This window comes from Balaenoptera ricei, chromosome 13 (assembly GCF_028023285.1).
Source record: "Balaenoptera ricei isolate mBalRic1 chromosome 13, mBalRic1.hap2, whole genome shotgun sequence".
Classification (NCBI taxonomy): Eukaryota; Metazoa; Chordata; class Mammalia; order Artiodactyla; family Balaenopteridae; genus Balaenoptera; species Balaenoptera ricei.
In genome coordinates this window covers 36,084,236-36,110,002 of record NC_082651.1, presented here as the reverse complement: position 1 = coordinate 36,110,002, position 25,767 = coordinate 36,084,236, and positions in this window count along the sequence as shown.

The following is a 25,767-nucleotide window of genomic DNA, read 5'->3' as shown; positions in this document are numbered from 1 at the left end:
GGTTGATCACTCTGATCCCCTTCTTTTCCAGTACTGAGCCTTAAAGGGTACCCATGTAGAAAACGAAATCAGACACTTCTCAAGAGTGTTTCAACAGAAACATAGAAAAGCCAGGGGACATAGAAAACTAGCAATATATACCAAGATGTTTCATCTCTAATGGTCTCCCTCCACTAGGATTTCGACTAGTTGAAAAGAGAGAATAGGGAGAGAGGATGGAGAGTACTGGGCTCTACAGGGAGGCACAGAGTCGAGCGTAAGGAAGTTTAGGATGGTTTTCATTAGCACAGGCCAACAGGCACCAAGAGATGGGAGAAAATGTAAGAATGAAGAGGGAAAGCATAGAGGAGCTCTCAAGAAAAACGGAGTTTGCAATGGAATGCTGATGGGAACCAAAGATTTTCAATTAAAGCAGAAACAGCACAGAGGGAAACCTGCTCAGAGCAGGGCAAAACCAAGTTGATGGTAGCAAACCCTTACATTAACAGACGAAGAAGGAAAGTAAGGCCAGAACAGGGGATCACCAGGAAAGGCAGCTTATCAGAAAAGTCATACTCCGTTTTCTTTCTTTTATTGCCTCTCTGAATACAGTTGGCCACTTGACAGTTTTGAATATAAACATTTTAGAAACACGTTTTAGAAATGATGCCTCCTATAAACAAGCAACCACAGTGGTTATCTAGGGGGCTGCTTTTCAGTGTTTTATTCTTTCTAATTTTTAAACTAGGTAGACATTTCGCCAATTCAACATTTTAAGTGATATCTTCTAAATTGAATCAGAAGGACTATTTTCCTTTGTGTGATATGTAGGTTCTAAGGCAAGGCTGCTTTTCATTTTTACAGTTATTTCCTTCCTAACACAGAGAGCACATTGATCAACAGCCATCGTTCGCTTGTAGATCTTAGCTACCGAAGAAGAAGAAGAAGAAGAAGAAGAAGAAAAAGTCAAGCCCCACATCTCTAATTCCCCCCCACTTAGGGAATTCCCTGGCGGTCCAGTGCTTAGGACTCGGTGCTTTCACGGCCAGGGCCACGCGGCGCGGCCAAAGAAACAAAACAAACAAACATCCACGTTTATCGAAAACCATATTGTGGAGTCCTGTGGATTTTCTTACATTTGAAAATCTTTTTTAATTGGATTCTAGGCATGATGGTTTTTTGAGGTTTTGGGATGCCATCTTCTTGGATGCTGAAGATGATTCTAATCTAAGTTCTAGGATAAATCCAAAAACCTTCCTGATACATTTTAAGCTTCCTTTCTGCTTATTATATAAGCTATATTCATTGAAATATATATTTCTCCTAGGCTTAATACCTCTTACTTGCTGGGTAAAAATATGAAGGAGCACAATAATGAAACTCTTTTACACTTATTATTTTGCTGTCTGCTTCGTACCGGTTTTCATTGAAATACTTGTCTATATGTGTTGTGGCTACCTATACATGCACATTTATTGCATTCTGTTGCTTGTTATGCATTTTTTACTGACATACCTTCTCTGTCTGTATGCATTGGCTAGGAATTCATTCACCTCTATCACCTCCATCGTGTTTTCTGGTTAATAGTATTCACTAAAATAGAGTGGGCAAAATTCACTTTCATAATATTGCATGGATAGTACAGAATGCCATTTGTTAGTAAGTTCATTAGGCTTCGATACTTGCCACATACCCCCGTTTTCATTAATATCTATGGATTTCTTTTTCGTTAACGTAATATGCTTGTCATGATTTTTCTTTGTCTTTCTAGAACTTATTGTATCTTCCTCCATATAAACCATACGCAATAGATCAGCTTATTCATCTATTAATTATTACTGCTATTATTATTGGTGGTGGTGTTATAACCACTTTATAGATGAGTAATCTGAAGGAATCAGATAACTTTTCCCTTTCCAAAAGCACTTAAGAAATCCACTTTCGGGTAATCATTTTGAGGTAGGATGAGAAACCAGGCTTGAAGAGGGCAAAAATGACTCTTTCAATTCACCAGTTGGACTGAGCTGTACGTCACCTCTAGGTAATAGCGTGGGAACTGCACAAGCAAAGGGAGACACTGAAGACGACAATGGTAATAGCCGTACTGTTTTCTAATGGACAAAAAAAATGCCTATATTATAAGTTCTGTTTCTCCTGCTTTCTGGCAGTATCATGCTCAGAGTGGAGTCCTGGCAAGGAAGTCAGGATACTTAGGTTCTGAAACCTGGTAATGATACTAACATAATGAGAGAACTTGAACAAGTCAACCCGACCTCTCTGAGCCTCAGTTTCCTTACTCACGAAATGAGACTGAGAACATCGAAGTTCTCTAAGGGCCTCCTAGTTCTAAAATGCTTCCAGTCTAGGAAATAGCATAGAAGTCAATACGAGTGCAGGCTGAAGGGAAAGACAGGGCAGGGAGAAGGTTGCTTCCAGCCTAGAGAACAATCTCTGAACCACACCACTTGGCTCTTCTGCCCGTCTGTGCCCAAGATTGGGAGCACAGGCAGTTAATAGAGAAGAGTGGAAAACTGCTCAGTCCTTACAGCCATCATTAACTGTCTGATTTTGGGTTTCTCAGGAAGTAGTGATAGTAGAGGTGTCCTGATAGCAAGAACCTTCAGATGATGCCGTTCCTCAAACGTAGTGAGAATTTCTCAACCTCCCTGAGTTTGTCATGACCCTCTTGTTCTTACAGAAAATTTCCAACATCCATCTCTACTTGGAACTCTAAATTCTCTGCAGCATTCTCCTCCTGTGGTGAGCAATGCAACTTCCCTAACACGAAGTGTCTGCAACTTCTCCAGAGTCTCTGCCCCTGCCGTCAGTTCGGCATCGGCTACTGGTACCCCTTTCCAGACACTCATGGGTAGTGCCTACCTTTACCAACATTCTAGCACGACTATGTTATCTGGAGTTACTGACCACAGCCAGATCTCCACTTCAGCTGCTTCCTATCCAGGTGTTCTTGAGTGGGACATCACAGCAAGCACTGAAAAGAATTCTTCTTCACTCGGAGACTTTACTCTGGCACTCACTGACCGCCACACAGCTGCCTCCTCCATGTTTCTGGCAGCCCAGTATGATAAAACTTCAGACGCCAAGAACATGGTCCCTCTACATCCATCGCTTTCTGCCAGCCTTGCTCAGGGAACACCATCTCAGATTCCAAATCAGGGGCAGAGCCGCCTGCCACTTCCCTGCCAGGAAGGAAGCCAGGTATATTACTATAACCAAGGCACACTGGGGTCTTTACTGTATGGAGAACTTGGCTCCTGCCCGCAATCCTACGGCTCGGCGTCATACACAGGAAGTCGGGCCTCTGGGCAACCAGAAATGGGAATGGGACTGAAGGAGATTCAGCCCACAAATATCCGACCACCAGCTTCCACCTCTGCAGTCTGCCACCCTGTGTCTGCTCAACGCATCACGGAAACAAGTTTTCAAGGTGAGTATAACAAACGCCAGAGAAAGTTGAAGAATGAGGTCGGCATTCAAAAATGGGGTCAAATCGACAGCTGGGAAGGGGTGTAGAGGCAGGTAGAATTTAGATCCTGAGCCTTTAATAACCACTACCTTCGCTCAGTGCCCTCTGTTTTTAGACTCTATATGAGAACACCTAGGGCTTCCCTGGTGGCGCCGTGGTTAAGAATCCGCCTGCCAATGCAGTGCGGGGGACACGGGTTCGAGCCCTGGTCTGCGAAGATCCCACATGCCGTGCAGCAACTAAGCGCATGTGTCACAACGACGGAGCCTGCATTCTAGAGCCCGTGAGCCTCAACTACCGAAGCCCACGCGCCTACAGCCCATGCTCCGCAACAAGAGAAGCCACCGCGATGAGAAGCCCGCACACCGCAACCAAGAGTAGCCCCCGCTAGCCGCCAACTAGAGAAAGCCCGTGCACAGCAATGAGAGACCCAGTGCAGCCAAAAAAATAAATACGTAGACTAAATAAGTTCAAACAGTAAATAAATACATAAACATAAATTACAAAAAAAAGAACACCTAATGCAGGTGGGAAGGTGGGAGGGCCACTGTAGAGGTCATCTATGCTACATGTACAAGAACCCCGAGAGCACACCAATCGGTACCACACTTTTCACTGCTGTAGCCGATCGTTCCCCCTGTACTGCCACACTGTAGCACTCCCTTCCCTCATCTACTGCTATAGTCTCTTTGGAAGGTGTTTCAGAACTCTTGTTATGAGAGTGCCAGTTGAACTGTCCTCACTTCCTTCATTTATACCAGGATTGAAGACCTTGTGGTCCGAGATCCTGTCCAGAGAGCAAGCAGGCTAAGACTCTGTCTTTGTTGATGTATTTCATCAGCAAGGGCTCTACCCCCTCTCCTAGTTCATGGTGTGACGTGTTCTTGGCCTCTCGGGAAAGTGGGGAGAATGGAAAGGACCCTATATGAGAATGCTAGGCTCTGTAAAACATTTCAGGTTTTTAAAAATAAGACTCATTTTGTATTGGACTTATAACAGTCCTATGACATACAAAGCGAGCCGAGAATCAGCGACAGGAAAGGCTCACCAGTAAGAATTACAACAGTCACCGCTTACCTCGTAGCATAGGGCACTGTCCATGATCCTTAAGAAGAGTTAGTAGAAATGCCTTGCCCATCTTGCCCCTGAACCCCTTGAAAGGTACACGACTGCTGTGTTGGTGTTTAGGGGGAGCATCTCACTTACCAGGGACTGACTTCTCCCTTGATCCCTTTGTAGGGATGGAGACCTCCCCCCTGGTGATGAAAAATTCCCTGGGATTGCAACCTCCAAGCCAGACGTTTTGTGTGACACAAAGTCAAGAACTCCCCAAGTCCTGCAGTAGCAGAAACAGCCACATACTTGAGAGTAACCCACCATCTGAACTTGGGGACATTTCAGTGACAGCTCCAGTCCAGAGTGCCAGGCGTCTCCTGGCCCTGCCTCCAGCTCCAAGCCAGGGACAAATAGAGAGTAAGCACGTGGATGATATCAAAACCAAGCTTTCAAAGCCTCTGGATGCCTACCAGATCCCAACAGAGAACCAAGATCCTCCACTACTCCCTTTAGGAATCCCTGATATTCACCAGCCGCTGGCCTGCACCGATCCCCTCAGCCAAGAGGAGCAGCCTGGTTCTGAAAATGCTGATCTGGGAGAGAACAGCCGGAGTCGTCAGGACCTAGGGACACTTGAAAATGGGACTGAACCTAGCAGTGGTCTTGCAGACGTTACTACACTGGCGGAGGATATTCACCTTCCCCAGCTCTTTAATCCTTTGAAAGATCTTGATCAATCCCAAGGTCCCAACGTGATCAAAGCTAAAGACACCAGAGCCATTAAGGTGAATCAGGTGCAGGAAAAGCCAAGTGTCATAAAGGTTCCCTCTGATCAACCCAGGAAGAACAAACAGAAAGCCTCTGAGCCTATCAGTGGCGCTCCCAAGGCCAAAATCCAGCCAAAGAATCCAGAGTGCCTGTTAGGGGGAGAAGTGGTTACCTGCCACGCTGCAGTCAGTGACAGGGCTCCTGTGAACACGGCCAAGCACTCTCAAGGCAAACCTCAGAAAGCTGCATCCAGAAAGATCAGCAAAACTAAGAGCCACGGGCAGGAAAAGACCAAAAGGACCAGAGGGAGAAACAAGGCTGAAGAGAACAAGCAGTCAGGGAACAAAGTCAAGGCAGAAGAGAAGCCAGCAATCCCCCACACGAAGCGAAAGGAACACCAAACTGAGCTTCTCCAACAGAGCTTTCAAAAGCCTCGAACCTCCCTTGGCGTGCGCATGCTGGAGTCTGTGAAGGTTCTTCATGCGCTGGGGAAGAAGAATGAGACGAAAACTGGGCTCTCTTCCTGTCGGCTCTTGGGAAAGTCAAGCAACCCCAAAGACCCCCAGCCACCCCCAGCTATCCAGCCATGGCGGCATACCCCACGTGAGGGGAAGGGTCCTGAGAAAACGCAAGTCCAAGCCCAGAAACCAGACAGCAGTGCTGAAACAGAGTGTCCATCTCCAGCCCAGTATGAGCGGCCTCCTCCTGGGAAGGTCAAGTTGATACCTCTGCCTTTTTCTGCCTGGGACAAGCCTCAAGCTCGACCCGCTCCTCGGAGGCCACAGTCTCTGGCCTCACATCGGCCTGCTGGGGCTTACCGTGCCCAGCCTGGTTCTACTGACTCAGCTCAACCTGCTGCAGTCAATTCATCCCAGCCAGCTCCTGCCTCTTTGCCAGGCCCCGCCAAACCAGCTCAGCCAACTGTGACCAACCCAACCCAACCGGCTTGGACCAACCACACCCAGCCTCGTGTCCCTCAGTCTGCTGCTCCTAGGCCTGCACCCTCCAAAACTTCATCTGGCGCTCCTCTCCAGCGGGAGCCTGTTCCCCCTGCTGTGAATAAGCGCCAGGCCCCACCCAAGCTCCAAACCCAATTTCTACTCCAAGACTTCAGCAAGCAACGAGTTCCATGGAGGGAACCCAACGTGCCTGAGCCAGTCATGTCAAAGCCCATCGAACAAGAGCAGAGGCCAGAGCGAGAGGCCATGAAGAGGCGGGCTCAACAACAACGGGAGAATGCTGCCAGATACACCTCTTCGGGCAAGCTGCAATTTTTCACCGAGAGGGAAAACGAAATGGAAATTGCCGACTACTACGGATACGTCAAGTGAGAGCTGCTAGGATTCTTGGTGCCACCTTGGCTACCAGCTGTTCTTCCATACACAGGTAAGACAGGTATAGAACTGAATAAGTAAATGGAATACAATTAAATAGACGAGTAACAAACCTTTCGAATTTTCAGATGCTGCTAACTGGGGCGTGAGAAAGGAAGGACTGAAAGTTGGATGGGAGAATGAAGGAAAGGGGTAAAAACTGAGCAAAGAGGAAGGAACTTGGCCCAGGGCTAGGAAGGCCAAAAGAGACGTATGGATTTAGGAAAGGAAGCAGGAGTGAGGATGAAATGGCAGAAGTAAAAAGCAGGGTCAGAGGTCTGGGTTGAAAGAACACAATTGGAGTAGAGTTGAAGGTGACAGAAGAGGAGTCTAGGTTTACTAGGAGAAATAGAAAAAGTCTCTCGGGGACGCTGGCCTTAAGTCTCACAACCACCAGATAGGTATTTCAGAAAACAAGAGGTTCAGGACACATCTCTGAAAGGTCTGAGTTGCCTTATTCAGGTGTGACTGTAGTGGGGGAATAGGGAAATCTACCAGAGAAGTGGCTAGGGCTCAGAGTTATCCTAGGGGCAGCTGACGACAGGGGCAGAGCCAAGGGAACTGCTGGATCAGGAGGCCCACGAACAAATCAGGGGCAGAGCCGCCTGTCACTTCCCTGCCAGGAAGGAAGCCAGGTATATTACTATAACCAAGGCACACTGGGGTCTTTACTGTATGGAGAACTTGGCTCCTGCCCGCAATCCTACGGCTCGGCGTCACACACAGGAAGTCGGGCCTCTGGGCAACCAGAAATGGGAACGGGACTGAAGGAGATTCAGCCCACAAATATCCGACCACCAGCTTCCACCTCTGCAGTCTGCCACCCTGTGTCTGCTCAACGCATCACAGAAACAAGTTTTCAAGGTGAGTATACAGACGGCAGAGAAAAGTTGAACAATGAGGTCAGCATTCAAAAATGGGGTCAAATCGACAGCTGGGAAGGGGTGTAGAGACAGGTAGAATTTAGATCCTGAGCCTTTAATAACCACTACCTTCTCTCAGTGCTCTCTGTTTTTAGACTCTATATGAGAACACCTAGGGCTTCCCTGGTGGCGCCTGCCAATGCAGGGGACACGGGTTCGAGCCCTGGTCTGCGAAGATCCCACATGCCGCGCAGCAACTAAGCGCATGTGCCACAACGACGGAGCCTGCATTCTAGAGCCCGTGAGCCTCAACTACCGAAGCCCACGTGCCTACAGCCCATGCTCCGCAACAAGAGAAGCCACCGCGATGAGATGCCCGCACACCGCAACCAAGAGTAGCCCCCGCTAGCCGCCAACTAGAGAAAGCCCGTGCACAGCAATGAGAGACCCAGTGCGGCCAAAAAAATAAATACGTAGAATAAATAAGTTCAAACAGTAAATAAATACATAAACATAAATTACAAAAAAAAAGAACACCTAATGCAGGTGGGAAGGTGGGAGGGCCACTGTAGAGGTCATCTATGCTACATGTACAAGAACCCCGAGAGCACACCAATCGGTACCACACTTTTCACTGCTGTAGCCGATCGTTCCCCCCTGTACTGCCACACTGTAGCACTCCCTTCCCTCATCTACTGCTATAGTCTCTTTGGAAGGTTATTTCAGAACTCTTGTTATGAGAGTGCCAGTTGAACTGTCCTCACTTCCTTCATTTATACCAGGATTGAAGACCTTGTGGTCCGAGATCCTGTCCAGAGAGCAAGCAGGCTAAGGCTCTGTCTTTGTTGATGTATTTCATCAGAAAGGGCTCTACCCCCTCTCCTAGTTCATGGTGTGACGTGTTCTTGGCCTCTCGGGAAAGTGGGGAGAATGGAAAGGACCCTATATGAGAATGCTAGGCTCTGTAAAACATTTCAGGTTTTTAAAAATAAGACTCATTTTGTATTGGACTTACAACAGTCCTATGAAATACAAAGAAAGCCGAGAATCAGTGACAGGAAAGGATCACCAGTAAGAACTACAACAGTCACCGCTTACCTCGTAGCATAGGGCACTGTCCGTGGTCCTTAAGAAGAGTTAGTAGAAATGCCTTTGCCCATCTTGCCCCTGAACCCCTTGAAAGGTACACGACTGCTGTGTTGGTGTTTAGGGGGAGCATCTCACTTACCAGGGACTGACTTCTCCCTTGATTCCTCTGTAGTGATGGAGACTTCCCCGCTGATGAAAAATTCCCTGGGATCGCAACCTCCAAGCCAGACAGCTTTCCTATGGAATGACAGAGAACTTGTCAAGGTGAAACACCAGTCTGCGGGAGAAAGGGAAGAAGAGAATGATGGAAATCGTTTCTGGGAAACTATTTTTACATTATGTGTTGTTTGTTCCCGGTAAATAAACTGAAATCTTCTTAACAGTAAAACAAAATCGAAACCACTAAAGCCAATAATACAGGAGTATAACGTTCGAAAAAAATTTCTTTGGCTGCGCAGCATGTGGGATCTTAGCTCCCCAACCAGGGACTGAACCCACGCCTGCTGCATTGGAAGCGCAGAGTCTTCACCACGGGACCACCGGGGAAGTCCCAGGACTACCACTTTTAAAGGAGAAGGTACAAACCCCTCGGTTCTATGAACTGGAGAGTTTTAGTAAGAAGTCAATATATTTGTTGTTAGGCACATTTTATGTTAGGCTGTCTCCCTGCACAGGATGCAGGCGCCTTGAGAATGGAAGTCATATCCCTCTATAGTGCGTCCCTCTTCTTTCTGCTTTGCAGTTTGCTGCTCCACTTGTTCAACCCCACCTAGTAATAACCTATACTTCCCTTGTTCCTGTTTTCCCATCTGGAAAACAGACAAAAGGCAACCAAACAACGCAAAGGTCTCAACAAATAAGGGATATCCAAAACCAGAGATGGCCAGAACTTCTGTACCCCTGATGAAATAGTCCTCATACAAAACCTGATAATCAAATTCCTTAATGCTAGGAATCACAGTGAAAAATAGTATCTGAACTGACTTCTGTCAGATGAGTGAGAACTAAGGTTAATTCAGTGTATCTGAAGCATAGAAAGTGAGGGCAAAAGTGGCACAAGATGGGGCTAGAGAAGCAGAGAGGATTCTAGACCACGCAGAGTCTTAAAGGCCAACAGTGTGTTTTCTATTCTCAAAACAATGTTTGTGAGCGATGTTTATGAGCAACGTTCCAACTTGCTTTGAAGGTTTCTTGTGTGAAGAGTGGATGGGAAGGAAACAAGACATATGGACACTAGTTAGGACCTAATCGCAACAGACAGGCAAGTTCAGTATTAGGAAGTTGAGGAAGAGCTGGCTGACAGATTCCAAAGAAATTCAGGAGATGAACTGAAGCGGGCTTAATGGGGTAGGAGATGGAGGAAAGGAAGGTCTTAGGGAATTCAAGGGTTTACTGCACACATGAGCAAAGTCTCAAAATTAATCATTTGAACGTACAGAGGCGGATCTCCCAAATGACACCGGTTAGGAAGCAACGGTACGCCCTTTAGAATTCCTAGAGACAACACAAATCAACTGTTTCGATGGAAAATTCGGCGGGACTCTTGATTTCCATGGGAATACAGAGAAAAGAGACACTGATCTGGCTTGCAGGTATATTTAGGAAGTTGTTAGCCGGACATCACCTACTAGTATCATGTAAGTAGGCCGTCCGAAGTAGGAAGCTTAGGGGAAAAACCTGGAGGAAAACTTAAAAGCTGAAGCCACACCTCCACACTACACCACCTTTCACAATTTCTTCTCAGATAAGCATCATCCCCATCAGTGAAGAAACTCGTACCTCATAATAGGAAAAACAGGCCTAAAGATTCAATGTGTGTCTTGGGAGGTCCCATCTATGCGATATCTTCCTGGGACCAGAAAAGGCCCCAGGAAGATCAATCTCTGCACCCCTGAAAGCTTACCACCAAGGAAAATGACTAGGTCCATAGATTTCCTCCCTCAAACCAGCTTACCTCACACATAGATCATTAGCAACTCAGCCCGTACTCACATCATCACAGTCACAAGAGTGGTTAGGGAGAAAAGCACTAACCAGGGGAACTAAAACAGAGGCAATCCAGGCCAAGCTGGGCTGGTGGCAGATATCTGCTCCTTACGCTCGGGTGCATAATGCGACTCACCACAGTGCCTTTTTCACAGACCCTTTTGAACGTTTCTCCACAGAATCCAACAGCTCAAGTTAGTTCATGGCGCTTCAAGGTCAACAATCGTCAAGAGAAAAACATGCAATATGTCTTACAATGTTGGATTCCTTACAAACAGGACAAGGAGATAACCATGTAGACAAAACCAGAGCATTTGAAAACATCTGTATTCTACAAACACACCAGTGAATGCTATAAATAAGGTACTATGACATAAAACAAAATGAAAACTAGATGTGAGACTGTTCTCTTCAGTGTACAGACTTCATGGCAGTTGCTGCACACTATATCTAGCTACTTAGATCTTTAACTCTCTGTTCTGTTAATACCAAATGAGGCCCAAGTGTGTCAACCTGTTTCCCACAGAAACCAAAAAGTCTACATGCATCTCTTTTCTCCTGTGCCCTTTCACCTTACCTGCTCCCAATTCTCCACCAACGTCCTCCTCTTTCTCTAATTATTCTCCTCTTCATTTTGCTTGGCCTTGCACCCAAGCATGCAAGACAGAGAGTCCTAGAGGTCCAAGATTCTAGAGTGGCTGTTTGCAAGGCGGAGGAGATTACAGTAACTGCCACACTGTATATACTTCTGTGCAAAGAAAAAGGGACAGTGTTCAGAATGTCTCTCACATATAACAAGAGCTGGAGATGGCAGGATACCTGTGTGGCCCAAGGAACTAGAGCTAGCAAATTAGGGGCCAAACAATTGCAACCAAAGGCTGGAAGAGGAAAGGTCTGCAACCAGCTCTGTCTCCTAGCTCTCTGGTATTTGCTGCCAACGGGCAGAGTCTATTTCGTGAGGCATCAAGCACTGAAAAGAAGACTCCTGCTGCTGGAAGTTGACAGGAAGTAACGTCCAATGCAAGATCAAGGCTTGTCCTCGAAGCAATGCCCATAATGGAAGAAAAAAAAACAAGAGAAAGCGGAAGAGAAATGTTAAGTCGCAAGTCCAACCTGGCCCCCAGCCTAGCCCAGCCCAAGGAAGGTAGGAGTCAAGGAGAAGAAACTAAAAGAGAAGAGCCTTGGACCACAACATTCTCCACAAGGTACACTCAAGAAACTTCACCCTACTCTTGAACCAAGTTACAAAGAGAGCTTCTTAATCCCTACTTTGGCTCCTTAAAAGCTGCTATCAGTTCACTCATTAGACACATATGATTTCAGAACAACTGTAATAGTTCAAACTAGATGGCTCTTTCCTTCCTAAGGATTATTAATTAAATAAGATCTATATAGCTCTAAGTATATGATACATAAAATAGAATACTCTGTAGAATGTAAGTAACTCTTAGTTCAGTGTATTAATGAACGTCTGTAAGAAATGTTGCAATGATTTCCCTAATGGAAGAGCCTGGGGGAGGTAAATCTGTCTTCTAGGATTTCCTCCCCAGAGCTCAGAAACTCAGGTGTTGTTTTAGCTCTCCTACACTCTCTTCACCCAAGCCCGCCTTCCTGTTGGGGATCGGACCTCCCTATTGGCTCTCTCATACCTTTCAACTGCCTGCTTTGTGACATCACTCTCCTACCAAACCTACTACCACTTGGTAGAGCCTTGGGGTTTCCGTGGAGCTGTTTGGACCAGTAACCAGTGACCTCTGTACTGGACACGTGCGCCGTTCAGCTGCAGCCACTCAGACATCCTCTAGTGTTGTCTCCTCATCCCTTGTACCTGCAGTGGATGCTTCCTCTTCTCTGACCATGTCAGGTAAGAAAAGAAACTTTGGAAAGTTTTGCGTTCGATTTCTTTTGCCCCTAAATTGAGTAGGAGATTCAAAATAGCATGGAATAATGAGGGAAAGTATTGAACTACAAGTCTGGAGACCTAATTTCAGTTTTGACTTTGACGTTTACTATCTGTGTGACTTTGGACAAATCACTGGCTGTCTCACAAAGCCTGTTGCTTTCCTTAACTGTTACGTTAGGATACCACATTGGGTTGATCACTCTGATCCCCTTCTTTTCCAGTACTGAGCCTTAAAGGGTACCCATGTAGAAAACGAAATCAGACACTTCTCAAGAGTGTTTCAACAGAAACATAGAAAAGCCAGGGGACATAGAAAACTAGCAATATATACCAAGATGTTTCATCTCTAATGGTCTCCCTCCACTAGGATTTCGACTAGTTGAAAAGAGAGAATAGGGAGAGAGGATGGAGAGTACTGGGCTCTACAGGGAGGCACAGAGTCGAGCGTAAGGAAGTTTAGGATGGTTTTCATTAGCACAGGCCAACAGGCACCAAGAGATGGGAGAAAATGTAAGAATGAAGAGGGAAAGCATAGAGGAGCTCTCAAGAAAAACGGAGTTTGCAATGGAATGCTGATGGGAACCAAAGATTTTCAATTAAAGCAGAAACAGCACAGAGGGAAACCTGCTCAGAGCAGGGCAAAACCAAGTTGATGGTAGCAAACCCTTACATTAACAGACGAAGAAGGAAAGTAAGGCCAGAACAGGGGATCACCAGGAAAGGCAGCTTATCAGAAAAGTCATACTCCGTTTTCTTTCTTTTATTGCCTCTCTGAATACAGTTGGCCACTTGACAGTTTTGAATATAAACATTTTAGAAACACGTTTTAGAAATGATGCCTCCTATAAACAAGCAACCACAGTGGTTATCTAGGGGGCTGCTTTTCAGTGTTTTATTCTTTCTAATTTTTAAACTAGGTAGACATTTCGCCAATTCAACATTTTAAGTGATATCTTCTAAATTGAATCAGAAGGACTATTTTCCTTTGTGTGATATGTAGGTTCTAAGGCAAGGCTGCTTTTCATTTTTACAGTTATTTCCTTCCTAACACAGAGAGCACATTGATCAACAGCCATCGTTCGCTTGTAGATCTTAGCTACCGAAGAAGAAGAAGAAGAAGAAGAAGAAGAAAAAGTCAAGCCCCACATCTCTAATTCCCCCCCACTTAGGGAATTCCCTGGCGGTCCAGTGCTTAGGACTCGGTGCTTTCACGGCCAGGGCCACGCGGCGCGGCCAAAGAAACAAAACAAACAAACATCCACGTTTATCGAAAACCATATTGTGGAGTCCTGTGGATTTTCTTACATTTGAAAATCTTTTTTAATTGGATTCTAGGCATGATGGTTTTTTGAGGTTTTGGGATGCCATCTTCTTGGATGCTGAAGATGATTCTAATCTAAGTTCTAGGATAAATCCAAAAACCTTCCTGATACATTTTAAGCTTCCTTTCTGCTTATTATATAAGCTATATTCATTGAAATATATATTTCTCCTAGGCTTAATACCTCTTACTTGCTGGGTAAAAATATGAAGGAGCACAATAATGAAACTCTTTTACACTTATTATTTTGCTGTCTGCTTCGTACCGGTTTTCATTGAAATACTTGTCTATATGTGTTGTGGCTACCTATACATGCACATTTATTGCATTCTGTTGCTTGTTATGCATTTTTTACTGACATACCTTCTCTGTCTGTATGCATTGGCTAGGAATTCATTCACCTCTATCACCTCCATCGTGTTTTCTGGTTAATAGTATTCACTAAAATAGAGTGGGCAAAATTCACTTTCATAATATTGCATGGATAGTACAGAATGCCATTTGTTAGTAAGTTCATTAGGCTTCGATACTTGCCACATACCCCCGTTTTCATTAATATCTATGGATTTCTTTTTCGTTAACGTAATATGCTTGTCATGATTTTTCTTTGTCTTTCTAGAACTTATTGTATCTTCCTCCATATAAACCATACGCAATAGATCAGCTTATTCATCTATTAATTATTACTGCTATTATTATTGGTGGTGGTGTTATAACCACTTTATAGATGAGTAATCTGAAGGAATCAGATAACTTTTCCCTTTCCAAAAGCACTTAAGAAATCCACTTTCGGGTAATCATTTTGAGGTAGGATGAGAAACCAGGCTTGAAGAGGGCAAAAATGACTCTTTCAATTCACCAGTTGGACTGAGCTGTACGTCACCTCTAGGTAATAGCGTGGGAACTGCACAAGCAAAGGGAGACACTGAAGACGACAATGGTAATAGCCGTACTGTTTTCTAATGGACAAAAAAAATGCCTATATTATAAGTTCTGTTTCTCCTGCTTTCTGGCAGTATCATGCTCAGAGTGGAGTCCTGGCAAGGAAGTCAGGATACTTAGGTTCTGAAACCTGGTAATGATACTAACATAATGAGAGAACTTGAACAAGTCAACCCGACCTCTCTGAGCCTCAGTTTCCTTACTCACGAAATGAGACTGAGAACATCGAAGTTCTCTAAGGGCCTCCTAGTTCTAAAATGCTTCCAGTCTAGGAAATAGCATAGAAGTCAATACGAGTGCAGGCTGAAGGGAAAGACAGGGCAGGGAGAAGGTTGCTTCCAGCCTAGAGAACAATCTCTGAACCACACCACTTGGCTCTTCTGCCCGTCTGTGCCCAAGATTGGGAGCACAGGCAGTTAATAGAGAAGAGTGGAAAACTGCTCAGTCCTTACAGCCATCATTAACTGTCTGATTTTGGGTTTCTCAGGAAGTAGTGATAGTAGAGGTGTCCTGATAGCAAGAACCTTCAGATGATGCCGTTCCTCAAACGTAGTGAGAATTTCTCAACCTCCCTGAGTTTGTCATGACCCTCTTGTTCTTACAGAAAATTTCCAACATCCATCTCTACTTGGAACTCTAAATTCTCTGCAGCATTCTCCTCCTGTGGTGAGCAATGCAACTTCCCTAACACGAAGTGTCTGCAACTTCTCCAGAGTCTCTGCCCCTGCCGTCAGTTCGGCATCGGCTACTGGTACCCCTTTCCAGACACTCATGGGTAGTGCCTACCTTTACCAACATTCTAGCACGACTATGTTATCTGGAGTTACTGACCACAGCCAGATCTCCACTTCAGCTGCTTCCTATCCAGGTGTTCTTGAGTGGGACATCACAGCAAGCACTGAAAAGAATTCTTCTTCACTCGGAGACTTTACTCTGGCACTCACTGACCGCCACACAGCTGCCTCCTCCATGTTTCTGGCAGCCCAGTATGATAAAACTTCAGACGCCAAGAACATGGTCCCTCTACATCCATCGCTTTCTGCCAGCCTTGCTCAGGGAACACCATCTCAGATTCCAAATCAGGGGCAGAGCCGCCTGCCACTTCCCTGCCAGGAAGGAAGCCAGGTATATTACTATAACCAAGGCACACTGGGGTCTTTACTGTATGGAGAACTTGGCTCCTGCCCGCAATCCTACGGCTCGGCGTCATACACAGGAAGTCGGGCCTCTGGGCAACCAGAAATGGGAATGGGACTGAAGGAGATTCAGCCCACAAATATCCGACCACCAGCTTCCACCTCTGCAGTCTGCCACCCTGTGTCTGCTCAACGCATCACGGAAACAAGTTTTCAAGGTGAGTATAACAAACGCCAGAGAAAGTTGAAGAATGAGGTCGGCATTCAAAAATGGGGTCAAATCGACAGCTGGGAAGGGGTGTAGAGGCAGGTAGAATTTAGATCCTGAGCCTTTAATAACCACTACCTTCGCTCAGTGCCCTCTGTTTTTAGACTCTATATGAGAACACCTAGGGCTTCCCTGGTGGCGCCGTGGTTAAGAATCCGCCTGCCAATGCAGTGCGGGGGACACGGGTTCGAGCCCTGGTCTGCGAAGATCCCACATGCCGTGCAGCAACTAAGCGCATGTGTCACAACGACGGAGCCTGCATTCTAGAGCCCGTGAGCCTCAACTACCGAAGCCCACGCGCCTACAGCCCATGCTCCGCAACAAGAGAAGCCACCGCGATGAGAAGCCCGCACACCGCAACCAAGAGTAGCCCCCGCTAGCCGCCAACTAGAGAAAGCCCGTGCACAGCAATGAGAGACCCAGTGCAGCCAAAAAAATAAATACGTAGACTAAATAAGTTCAAACAGTAAATAAATACATAAACATAAATTACAAAAAAAAGAACACCTAATGCAGGTGGGAAGGTGGGAGGGCCACTGTAGAGGTCATCTATGCTACATGTACAAGAACCCCGAGAGCACACCAATCGGTACCACACTTTTCACTGCTGTAGCCGATCGTTCCCCCTGTACTGCCACACTGTAGCACTCCCTTCCCTCATCTACTGCTATAGTCTCTTTGGAAGGTGTTTCAGAACTCTTGTTATGAGAGTGCCAGTTGAACTGTCCTCACTTCCTTCATTTATACCAGGATTGAAGACCTTGTGGTCCGAGATCCTGTCCAGAGAGCAAGCAGGCTAAGACTCTGTCTTTGTTGATGTATTTCATCAGCAAGGGCTCTACCCCCTCTCCTAGTTCATGGTGTGACGTGTTCTTGGCCTCTCGGGAAAGTGGGGAGAATGGAAAGGACCCTATATGAGAATGCTAGGCTCTGTAAAACATTTCAGGTTTTTAAAAATAAGACTCATTTTGTATTGGACTTATAACAGTCCTATGACATACAAAGCGAGCCGAGAATCAGCGACAGGAAAGGCTCACCAGTAAGAATTACAACAGTCACCGCTTACCTCGTAGCATAGGGCACTGTCCATGATCCTTAAGAAGAGTTAGTAGAAATGCCTTGCCCATCTTGCCCCTGAACCCCTTGAAAGGTACACGACTGCTGTGTTGGTGTTTAGGGGGAGCATCTCACTTACCAGGGACTGACTTCTCCCTTGATCCCTTTGTAGGGATGGAGACCTCCCCCCTGGTGATGAAAAATTCCCTGGGATTGCAACCTCCAAGCCAGACGTTTTGTGTGACACAAAGTCAAGAACTCCCCAAGTCCTGCAGTAGCAGAAACAGCCACATACTTGAGAGTAACCCACCATCTGAACTTGGGGACATTTCAGTGACAGCTCCAGTCCAGAGTGCCAGGCGTCTCCTGGCCCTGCCTCCAGCTCCAAGCCAGGGACAAATAGAGAGTAAGCACGTGGATGATATCAAAACCAAGCTTTCAAAGCCTCTGGATGCCTACCAGATCCCAACAGAGAACCAAGATCCTCCACTACTCCCTTTAGGAATCCCTGATATTCACCAGCCGCTGGCCTGCACCGATCCCCTCAGCCAAGAGGAGCAGCCTGGTTCTGAAAATGCTGATCTGGGAGAGAACAGCCGGAGTCGTCAGGACCTAGGGACACTTGAAAATGGGACTGAACCTAGCAGTGGTCTTGCAGACGTTACTACACTGGCGGAGGATATTCACCTTCCCCAGCTCTTTAATCCTTTGAAAGATCTTGATCAATCCCAAGGTCCCAACGTGATCAAAGCTAAAGACACCAGAGCCATTAAGGTGAATCAGGTGCAGGAAAAGCCAAGTGTCATAAAGGTTCCCTCTGATCAACCCAGGAAGAACAAACAGAAAGCCTCTGAGCCTATCAGTGGCGCTCCCAAGGCCAAAATCCAGCCAAAGAATCCAGAGTGCCTGTTAGGGGGAGAAGTGGTTACCTGCCACGCTGCAGTCAGTGACAGGGCTCCTGTGAACACGGCCAAGCACTCTCAAGGCAAACCTCAGAAAGCTGCATCCAGAAAGATCAGCAAAACTAAGAGCCACGGGCAGGAAAAGACCAAAAGGACCAGAGGGAGAAACAAGGCTGAAGAGAACAAGCAGTCAGGGAACAAAGTCAAGGCAGAAGAGAAGCCAGCAATCCCCCACACGAAGCGAAAGGAACACCAAACTGAGCTTCTCCAACAGAGCTTTCAAAAGCCTCGAACCTCCCTTGGCGTGCGCATGCTGGAGTCTGTGAAGGTTCTTCATGCGCTGGGGAAGAAGAATGAGACGAAAACTGGGCTCTCTTCCTGTCGGCTCTTGGGAAAGTCAAGCAACCCCAAAGACCCCCAGCCACCCCCAGCTATCCAGCCATGGCGGCATACCCCACGTGAGGGGAAGGGTCCTGAGAAAACGCAAGTCCAAGCCCAGAAACCAGACAGCAGTGCTGAAACAGAGTGTCCATCTCCAGCCCAGTATGAGCGGCCTCCTCCTGGGAAGGTCAAGTTGATACCTCTGCCTTTTTCTGCCTGGGACAAGCCTCAAGCTCGACCCGCTCCTCGGAGGCCACAGTCTCTGGCCTCACATCGGCCTGCTGGGGCTTACCGTGCCCAGCCTGGTTCTACTGACTCAGCTCAACCTGCTGCAGTCAATTCATCCCAGCCAGCTCCTGCCTCTTTGCCAGGCCCCGCCAAACCAGCTCAGCCAACTGTGACCAACCCAACCCAACCGGCTTGGACCAACCACACCCAGCCTCGTGTCCCTCAGTCTGCTGCTCCTAGGCCTGCACCCTCCAAAACTTCATCTGGCGCTCCTCTCCAGCGGGAGCCTGTTCCCCCTGCTGTGAATAAGCGCCAGGCCCCACCCAAGCTCCAAACCCAATTTCTACTCCAAGACTTCAGCAAGCAACGAGTTCCATGGAGGGAACCCAACGTGCCTGAGCCAGTCATGTCAAAGCCCATCGAACAAGAGCAGAGGCCAGAGCGAGAGGCCATGAAGAGGCGGGCTCAACAACAACGGGAGAATGCTGCCAGATACACCTCTTCGGGCAAGCTGCAATTTTTCACCGAGAGGGAAAACGAAATGGAAATTGCCGACTACTACGGATACGTCAAGTGAGAGCTGCTAGGATTCTTGGTGCCACCTTGGCTACCAGCTGTTCTTCCATACACAGGTAAGACAGGTATAGAACTGAATAAGTAAATGGAATACAATTAAATAGACGAGTAACAAACCTTTCGAATTTTCAGATGCTGCTAACTGGGGCGTGAGAAAGGAAGGACTGAAAGTTGGATGGGAGAATGAAGGAAAGGGGTAAAAACTGAGCAAAGAGGAAGGAACTTGGCCCAGGGCTAGGAAGGCCAAAAGAGACGTATGGATTTAGGAAAGGAAGCAGGAGTGAGGATGAAATGGCAGAAGTAAAAAGCAGGGTCAGAGGTCTGGGTTGAAAGAACACAATTGGAGTAGAGTTGAAGGTGACAGAAGAGGAGTCTAGGTTTACTAGGAGAAATAGAAAAAGTCTCTCGGGGACGCTGGCCTTAAGTCTCACAACCACCAGATAGGTATTTCAGAAAACAAGAGGTTCAGGACACATCTCTGAAAGGTCTGAGTTGCCTTATTCAGGTGTGACTGTAGTGGGGGAATAGGGAAATCTACCAGAGAAGTGGCTAGGGCTCAGAGTTATCCTAGGGGCAGCTGACGACAGGGGCAGAGCCAAGGGAACTGCTGGATCAGGAGGCCCACGAACAAATCAGGGGCAGAGCCGCCTGTCACTTCCCTGCCAGGAAGGAAGCCAGGTATATTACTATAACCAAGGCACACTGGGGTCTTTACTGTATGGAGAACTTGGCTCCTGCCCGCAATCCTACGGCTCGGCGTCACACACAGGAAGTCGGGCCTCTGGGCAACCAGAAATGGGAACGGGACTGAAGGAGATTCAGCCCACAAATATCCGACCACCAGCTTCCACCTCTGCAGTCTGCCACCCTGTGTCTGCTCAACGCATCACAGAAACAAGTTTTCAAGGTGAGTATACAGACGGCAGAGAAAAGTTGAACAATGAGGTCAGCATTCAAAAATGGGGTCAAATCGACAGCTGGGAAGGGGTGTAGAGACAGGTAGAATTTAGATCCTGAGCCTTTAATAACCACTACCTTCTCTCAGTGCTCTCTGTTTTTAGACTCTATATGAGAACACCTAGGGCTTCCCTGGTGGCGCCTGCCAATGCAGGGGACACGGGTTCGAGCCCTGGTCTGCGAAGATCCCACATGCCGTGCAGCAACTAAGCGCATGTGCCACAACGACGGAGCCTGCATTCTAGAGCCCGTGAGCCTCAACTACCGAAGCCCACGTGCCTACAGCCCATGCTCCGCAACAAGAGAAGCCACCGCGATGAGATGCCCGCACACCGCAACCAAGAGTAGCCCCCGCTAGCCGCCAACTAGAGAAAGCCCGTGCACAGCAATGAGAGACCCAGTGCGGCCAAAAAAATAAATACGTAGAATAAATAAGTTCAAACAGTAAATAAATACATAAACATAAATTACAAAAAAAAAGAACACCTAATGCAGGTGGGAAGGTGGGAGGGCCACTGTAGAGGTCATCTATGCTACATGTACAAGAACCCCGAGAGCACACCAATCGGTACCACACTTTTCACTGCTGTAGCCGATCGTTCCCCCCTGTACTGCCACACTGTAGCACTCCCTTCCCTCATCTACTGCTATAGTCTCTTTGGAAGGTTATTTCAGAACTCTTGTTATGAGAGTGCCAGTTGAACTGTCCTCACTTCCTTCATTTATACCAGGATTGAAGACCTTGTGGTCCGAGATCCTGTCCAGAGAGCAAGCAGGCTAAGGCTCTGTCTTTGTTGATGTATTTCATCAGAAAGGGCTCTACCCCCTCTCCTAGTTCATGGTGTGACGTGTTCTTGGCCTCTCGGGAAAGTGGGGAGAATGGAAAGGACCCTATATGAGAATGCTAGGCTCTGTAAAACATTTCAGGTTTTTAAAAATAAGACTCATTTTGTATTGGACTTACAACAGTCCTATGAAATACAAAGAAAGCCGAGAATCAGTGACAGGAAAGGATCACCAGTAAGAACTACAACAGTCACCGCTTACCTCGTAGCATAGGGCACTGTCCGTGGTCCTTAAGAAGAGTTAGTAGAAATGCCTTTGCCCATCTTGCCCCTGAACCCCTTGAAAGGTACACGACTGCTGTGTTGGTGTTTAGGGGGAGCATCTCACTTACCAGGGACTGACTTCTCCCTTGATTCCTCTGTAGTGATGGAGACTTCCCCGCTGATGAAAAATTCCCTGGGATTGCAACCTCCAAGCCAGACAGCTTTCCTATGGAATGACAGAGAACTTGTCAAGGTGAAACACCAGTCTGCGGGAGAAAGGGAAGAAGAGAATGATGGAAATCGTTTCTGGGAAACTATTTTTACATTATGTGTTGTTTGTTCCCGGTAAATAAACTGAAATCTTCTTAACAGTAAAACAAAATCGAAACCACTAAAGCCAATAATACAGGAGTATAACGTTCGAAAAAAATTTCTTTGGCTGCGCAGCATGTGGGATCTTAGCTCCCCAACCAGGGACTGAACCCACGCCTGCTGCATTGGAAGCGCAGAGTCTTCACCACGGGACCACCGGGGAAGTCCCAGGACTACCACTTTTAAAGGAGAAGGTACAAACCCCTCGGTTCTATGAACTGGAGAGTTTTAGTAAGAAGTCAATATATTTGTTGTTAGGCACATTTTATGTTAGGCTGTCTCCCTGCACAGGATGCAGGCGCCTTGAGAATGGAAGTCATATCCCTCTATAGTGCGTCCCTCTTCTTTCTGCTTTGCAGTTTGCTGCTCCACTTGTTCAACCCCACCTAGTAATAACCTATACTTCCCTTGTTCCTGTTTTCCCATCTGGAAAACAGACAAAAGGCAACCAAACAACGCAAAGGTCTCAACAAATAAGGGATATCCAAAACCAGAGATGGCCAGAACTTCTGTACCCCTGATGAAATAGTCCTCATACAAAACCTGATAATCAAATTCCTTAATGCTAGGAATCACAGTGAAAAATAGTATCTGAACTGACTTCTGTCAGATGAGTGAGAACTAAGGTTAATTCAGTGTATCTGAAGCATAGAAAGTGAGGGCAAAAGTGGCACAAGATGGGGCTAGAGAAGCAGAGAGGATTCTAGACCACGCAGAGTCTTAAAGGCCAACAGTGTGTTTTCTATTCTCAAAACAATGTTTGTGAGCGATGTTTATGAGCAACGTTCCAACTTGCTTTGAAGGTTTCTTGTGTGAAGAGTGGATGGGAAGGAAACAAGACATATGGACACTAGTTAGGACCTAATCGCAACAGACAGGCAAGTTCAGTATTAGGAAGTTGAGGAAGAGCTGGCTGACAGATTCCAAAGAAATTCAGGAGATGAACTGAAGCGGGCTTAATGGGGTAGGAGATGGAGGAAAGGAAGGTCTTAGGGAATTCAAGGGTTTACTGCACACATGAGCAAAGTCTCAAAATTAATCATTTGAACGTACAGAGGCGGATCTCCCAAATGACACCGGTTAGGAAGCAACGGTACGCCCTTTAGAATTCCTAGAGACAACACAAATCAACTGTTTCGATGGAAAATTCGGCGGGACTCTTGATTTCCATGGGAATACAGAGAAAAGAGACACTGATCTGGCTTGCAGGTATATTTAGGAAGTTGTTAGCCGGACATCACCTACTAGTATCATGTAAGTAGGCCGTCCGAAGTAGGAAGCTTAGGGGAAAAACCTGGAGGAAAACTTAAAAGCTGAAGCCACACCTCCACACTACACCACCTTTCACAATTTCTTCTCAGATAAGCATCATCCCCATCAGTGAAGAAACTCGTACCTCATAATAGGAAAAACAGGCCTAAAGATTCAATGTGTGTCTTGGGAGGTCCCATCTATGCGATATCTTCCTGGGACCAGAAAAGGCCCCAGGAAGATCAATCTCTGCACCCCTGAAAGCTTACCACCAAGGAAAATGACTAGGTCCATAGATTTCCTCCCTCAAACCAGCTTACCTCACACATAGATCATTAGCAACTCAGCCCGTACTCACATCATCACAGTCACAAGAGTGGTTAGGGAGAAAAGCACTGACCAGGGGAACTAAAACAGAGGCAATCCAGGCCAAGCTGGGCTGGTGGCAGATATCTGCTCCTTACGCTCGGGTGCATAATGCGACTCACCACAGTGCCTTTTTCACAGACCCTTTTGAACGTTTCTCCACAGAATCCAACAGCTCAAGTTAGTTCATGGCGCTTCAAGGTCAACAATCGTCAAGAGAAAAACATGCAATATGTCTTACAATGTTGGATTCCTTACAAACAGGACAAGGAGATAACCATGTAGACAAAACCAGAGCATTTGAAAACATCTGTATTCTACAAACACACCAGTGAATGCTATAAATAAGGTACTATGACATAAAACAAAATGAAAACTAGATGTGAGACTGTTCTCTTCAGTGTACAGACTTCATGGCAGTTGCTGCACACTATATCTAGCTACTTAGATCTTTAACTCTCTGTTCTGTTAATACCAAATGAGGCCCAAGTGTGTCAACCTGTTTCCCACAGAAACCAAAAAGTCTACATGCATCTCTTTTCTCCTGTGCCCTTTCACCTTACCTGCTCCCAATTCTCCACCAACGTCCTCCTCTTTCTCTAATTATTCTCCTCTTCATTTTGCTTGGCCTTGCCCCCAAGCATGCAAGACAGAGAGTCCTAGAGGTCCAAGATTCTAGAGTGGCTGTTTGCAAGGCGGAGGAGATTACAGTAACTGCCACACTGTATATACTTCTGTGCAAAGAAAAAGGGACAGTGTTCAGAATGTCTCTCACATATAACAAGAGCTGGAGATGGCAGGATACCTGTGTGGCCCAAGGAACTAGAGCTAGCAAATTAGGGGCCAAACAATTGCAACCAAAGGCTGGAAGAGGAAAGGTCTGCAACCAGCTCTGTCTCCTAGCTCTCTGGTATTTGCTGCCAACGGGCAGAGTCTATTTCGTGAGGCATCAAGCACTGAAAAGAAGACTCCTGCTGCTGGAAGTTGACAGGAAGTAACGTCCAATGCAAGATCAAGGCTTGTCCTCGAAGCAATGCCCATAATGGAAGAAAAAAAAACAAGAGAAAGCGGAAGAGAAATGTTAAGTCGCAAGTCCAACCTGGCCCCCAGCCTAGCCCAGCCCAAGGAAGGTAGGAGTCAAGGAGAAGAAACTAAAAGAGAAGAGCCTTGGACCACAACATTCTCCACAAGGTACACTCAAGAAACTTCACCCTACTCTTGAACCAAGTTACAAAGAGAGCTTCTTAATCCCTACTTTGGCTCCTTAAAAGCTGCTATCAGTTCACTCATTAGACACATATGATTTCAGAACAACTGTAATAGTTCAAACTAGATGGCTCTTTCCTTCCTAAGGATTATTAATTAAATAAGATCTATATAGCTCTAAGTATATGATACATAAAATAGAATACTCTGTAGAATGTAAGTAACTCTTAGTTCAGTGTATTAATGAACGTCTGTAAGAAATGTTGCAATGATTTCCCTAATGGAAGAGCCTGGGGGAGGTAAATCTGTCTTCTAGGATTTCCTCCCCAGAGCTCAGAAACTCAGGTGTTGTTTTAGCTCTCCTACACTCTCTTCACCCAAGCCCGCCTTCCTGTTGGGGATCGGACCTCCCTATTGGCTCTCTCATACCTTTCAACTGCCTGCTTTGTGACATCACTCTCCTACCAAACCTACTACCACTTGGTAGAGCCTTGGGGTTTCCGTGGAGCTGTTTGGACCAGTAACCAGTGACCTCTGTACTGGACACGTGCGCCGTTCAGCTGCAGCCACTCAGACATCCTCTAGTGTTGTCTCCTCATCCCTTGTACCTGCAGTGGATGCTTCCTCTTCTCTGACCATGTCAGGTAAGAAAAGAAACTTTGGAAAGTTTTGCGTTCGATTTCTTTTGCCCCTAAATTGAGTAGGAGATTCAAAATAGCATGGAATAATGAGGGAAAGTATTGAACTACAAGTCTGGAGACCTAATTTCAGTTTTGACTTTGACGTTTACTATCTGTGTGACTTTGGACAAATCACTGGCTGTCTCACAAAGCCTGTTGCTTTCCTTAACTGTTACGTTAGGATACCACATTGGGTTGATCACTCTGATCCCCTTCTTTTCCAGTACTGAGCCTTAAAGGGTACCCATGTAGAAAACGAAATCAGACACTTCTCAAGAGTGTTTCAACAGAAACATAGAAAAGCCAGGGGACATAGAAAACTAGCAATATATACCAAGATGTTTCATCTCTAATGGTCTCCCTCCACTAGGATTTCGACTAGTTGAAAAGAGAGAATAGGGAGAGAGGATGGAGAGTACTGGGCTCTACAGGGAGGCACAGAGTCGAGCGTAAGGAAGTTTAGGATGGTTTTCATTAGCACAGGCCAACAGGCACCAAGAGATGGGAGAAAATGTAAGAATGAAGAGGGAAAGCATAGAGGAGCTCTCAAGAAAAACGGAGTTTGCAATGGA